Below are 4,772 nucleotides of genomic sequence, written 5' to 3'. Positions count from 1 at the left end.
AAAAAAGGCTTTTTTTGTTGCAAACTTAGTTTTCATAGCCAAGGATAAATGAAATAATATGTGAGACTGAAAAATAGGAAATTTTTGTTTCTGTAAATGAACAAGAGTCTGAATATTAGAAGTATTAAATGATTAACTCTGGGCCAGCTTGGTGGCTCACTCAGGAGAGTGCGGCGCTGGGAGCGCTAGAGGCCACGGGTTCGGATCCTATGTGGGGATGGCCTGTCTGCTCACTGGCTGAGCGTGGTGTCGATGACACTGAGCCAAGAGTTGTGATCCCCTTACAGGTCAAAAAAATAAATAAATAAAGGATTAAGCATAATGAGGACTATCTGATGAGCTAATAAATCCGCTAATCACGATCAAAAAGAAAAGTTCATTATGTGAAATTGAATAACTGATGAAGGTAACATTTTTATGAAGTTTACTTAAAATGTAGTTTCTTCACTGAAAGCTTTGCTTTCAAGATTTAAGAATACTTTTCCCCTGATGTTATTTGCTCTTTATAGAAATTTGGTAAAATATACTTTTATCAACAGAGGTAAAAATATTTATTTTTCTTCATGTCTGAAACAACAGAATGATTCTAAATTTAAACAAAGAGTATGTCATACACATGTTGAAAATACAAAATAATCTACAAATAAATTACAAAATTAATAAGAGATTTGTTAAATTTGGCAGAAGGAAAATCAATATGAAAATATATTCTATTAAGATCTAAAAACACACTTTATAATAGCTGAAAAATAGGATTAAAAATACCAAGTGCTATAGTATTTGATTTAATAAAATATATGTGTAAAAATTTACAGAAAAAACATCATAAATCTTTTCTTATAAAACTTTCCATAAACCTAAAAAGAAATATACAAGCTTAAGATTTACAGTACTTAGTGATGCATACTTGCCATTTCTTTCCAAATTAACCTATAGATTGACTGTAATTCTACCCTAAATCCAAACAGGGAAGATGCTAAAATTTGTTTCGAAAGGTGAAGGCCCCAAAATATCCCACTACCCTGCAAGAAAAATAACAAATCTTCAGAAGATGTTCTACTAGGTATCAGAGCTTATTTATAGGTGTTTCTGACTATAAAACAAATATAAACATGGATAGCATTAAGTTAATGATCCATGTATATATGAATTCCTACTTAATGAAATATGTAATACTCAAGAAAGGTGTGTACAGGAGTACCTATTCAATAAATATTGTTGGGACAGATATACTGTCATAAGTCAAAATATGAAATAGGTCTATTCTCCTTTTACAGCAAAAATTCATTCCAGGGTGATCACAGATATGAATGTACAAATCAATGCAAAAAGACAAAGAAAAATCTAGAATACAAAATAAAAGAAAGTAGAAAATAATGTACAAGGCAGAAAAATGTATAGAATAGGGGTCAAGATGGCACATAAAATATGAGAGTCTTATGTTGGAGGAGAGAAATTTTTCTTAAATAGTATATTAAAAGCACTTCACTGTATAGACAATTTGATATACTGTGCATCATGAAAAATTAGGAAATCTGTACATATAAATACATCATCAAGACAGTGAAGAGACACATCACAATTGGGGAGGAAATACAACACATGTGGGACATAATAGACCATATATTCTGAGATTTGGTTTATACGAATTTCAAGCGGAGGCAACATTAAAATTTTTACTCTCAGAACCTTTACTTAGGGGTTGGAAATGAAAGCAATGTCCTGAATAACAGAAGCCTCTATAATAGATCTTGCTCCTAGTGGCGTGAGGCAGGCACAGTGACTAGACAAGTGCTTATGGGCAATTTGTAAAGTGCTGATAATGTTCTCTTTTCTTTCCTGGAGAAAATAACATAGGGGATTATTATTCAAAAATACTTATCTAAACATTGTCATATTTCATGAAGCATGTCTATCAGTCTCCTGTGAGTGATTACATTGAGTGAGAAAGCAGTTTGGTGTGAATTAACATCTTGACTGCCTCCTTCACATCCTTATTTCTAAGGCTGTAGATAAGAGGATTTAGCATAGTAATCACAATGGAATAAAATGCAGTGGCTACTTTAATGATGAGCCATGAGTTTTAGATTTTGGCACACAATAGAGAACAAAGAGAGTCCCATGGAAAATGGTGATGGCAGTCAGGTGGGAGGCACAGGTGGAGAAGGCTCTCTGAAAAACACCCTTAGAAGGTATCTTGATGATAGTGACAACTATGAAGACATAGGAGGTTCAGATGACCAGGAGGCTACAAGCCTCATCCAGTGTAGAAACGACTAACATCATCATCTGGCTTAGTGTGTGTCAGACCAGGATACAGAAAGGAGGGCAGAGAACACGCAGCAAAAGTGATTTATGGTAGATCCACAGCACGACAGTTTCAAAAGAGAATTTATGAGTGTCAGGGAACTGAGTCCACCCCATATGTGAGTTCCAGCTACAAGCACAGCACAGAGTTTACAAGACATAGCGATTGTATAGAGCAGGGGGTTACAAACAGCCACAAGCCAGTCCTAGGCCATTGCTGATAACATATTTGGTTCTGTAATCACAAGTATGATGGCAAAGAAAAACTGTATTATGCATCCTGTGAAGGAGATAATTCTGTCTTTCTCAAATAAGATTTCTAGTAGTTTGGGTGTGACTACACTGGAATAACAAAAATCCAGAAAGGACAGATAGCCAAGGAATAACTACATAGGTGTATGGAGTTTGGGATTGATCTTTATGACCACAATCATACCCAGGTTCCCCACAACAGTGACAGTGTAGATGACCAAGAACACCAGGAAGAGGGTGCCTGAAGGTTTGGGAACTCTGAGAAGCCTAAGAGGACAAAAGTGGCTCCAGCACTCTCATTGCCTTCATTCAACATTGTCATCCCAGTTGGAGGAAATCAGAGAGTTCACCCTGAGCAGCCAGATATAACACAGACAGTAGGAATGAGAGAATGGAGATGGTTCCTGATGAGAAACACCAACAAGTGATATACAAAATATGTACCCGTTTTATATTTTTTGCCTTTTTGTGCCTCATTTGAACCTCCATTTGGCCACTTAATACTTGAACATGGATTACTCCCTTTACCCTTCATTGACTCATCTCCTCATCTGTAACACATGAAATGTGTCTATCGCATAAAGTTTTTTTTTACTAGTTATATAAATGTTATGTTCACACTAAATGCTCACAACACTTCTCCCTCTTACTAAAGACTAAATAACTATGAACTATTATATGAATTTCACTTAAAAATCCTTAAATGCAACAAATATAATTCCACATAGACGGCCACTGGGGAATTAGCATTCTGTGTCTATGCCGGTATTTAATACTTTTAGACAGCAATGAGGAAACAGCAGTGGTGAGGTTTCTCAGTTAGACTGGACCTGAGCTGTCATCCTCAGGTCTGTGTGACTATTATAAAGTGTTAGCATTTCTAGGAATATCCCATAGGAAATAGGAATTGGTGCAAACAGAGAACAGAGAGTGAAAACATTTTTAGAAGCATGGTAAAAATGGCTTCCATTTCCAATTCCCTTCTAACTTTTTCTTCTGTCATAGAAACAAATTTCCACAAGGCTCTGACCATCAACACAAAAACTTTTATTTTTCCTTGTTGTTTTCCTTGTCTCTCTTTGTCTCCTTCAGATTTCCCTTTTTCTCAGCATTCAATGGTGAGAAAGGCAGTTTGAGCAAAATAATAGAGATTTTCAAAATGTACTCCCAGTTTTATTCCCACCCCAACACCCATTACTCTGGATCTTCAGTCAGCCTGCCTTCACCCACTCTGCAAGTCTGATGTTGCTAAGATTTTATTTTAGTATCGTGTTCATATCTCTACACATTTTTTCAATATTTACTGCAGGCTTCTGTGATTCAAAAAAATGATGCAACAATCACATTTCCTTTAATTTGTTAAGACAAATGAACAGATATGATGTTGGGGGGAGGGGAGATAGTGAGGAGGGAAGGATTAATGGGAAATGGGTCATAAAAATCAACTACAATGTATACTGAGAAGTTAAAATAAAAAAATAAAATTAAAATAAAATAAAATTTTTAAACACTATTTCTCAAAAATTTAACATTTATACAAAAAGTTCTAGTTCATAATTAGGCAATAGGAGTTTCATTCAAGGAATACGCAAACAATGATTTCAATAAATTACATTTTTTCCCTGGGGGGGGGGGTTATAGGAAACATGGAGAGCCTCTAAAGAGTGAGTCAAATTTGGAAATTAAATTTAGGTAAGTGTTGTGTAATTTAAATGTAACTGGATGACCTTGAGGAATCACACCCTAGAGAATCTTGACAGGTGGTTTGAAATGAGCTACAAACAAGACAGAAGAACATTCCTTTTTCCCAATTTAGAATATCATTAATTTTAAATCATTTAATCATATGGGAAGGTTGAACATCTTGGTCTTCTGGTCTTGGAAACATAAGAATAATAACCTACAATCTGATTCATTATGTATTTATTAAAATCATAGAATTTCCAAAATTAGCAAAGTCTTAAACCAGTTTCAATAAATCAACATAGGAGGTTTAGTGAATTGTGCTTCTTCAGTTTCTCTCAGCAATTTTGTTTTCGCACATCTGATTTTTTTTGGAAATACCATATTCACCATCATTCTGCATATAGACTTGATATGACAAACTTGTCATTTTGTATTTTACCTTAATATCCCTTTTTTATTAAAATGCAGATTGAATATGCATTTATCAGGGATGCATTTGATAAGTATGTTGAATAATATAGTGTATT

General features: G+C 34.6%; 1 pseudogene; it reads right to left on the bottom strand.

The window, feature by feature from the left end:
- Window positions 1–1,933: 1,933 nt before the first annotated feature.
- Window positions 1,934–2,875, bottom strand: LOC103609182 (annotated as a pseudogene).
- Window positions 2,876–4,772: the final 1,897 nt, after the last annotated feature.

This window comes from Galeopterus variegatus, unplaced genomic scaffold (genome assembly GCF_000696425.1).
Source record: "Galeopterus variegatus unplaced genomic scaffold, G_variegatus-3.0.2 Scaffold9312, whole genome shotgun sequence".
NCBI classification, from domain to species: domain Eukaryota; kingdom Metazoa; phylum Chordata; class Mammalia; order Dermoptera; family Cynocephalidae; genus Galeopterus; species Galeopterus variegatus.
Note: the sequence above shows the minus strand (reverse complement) of the source record. Positions and strands in the feature narration are given on the sequence as shown.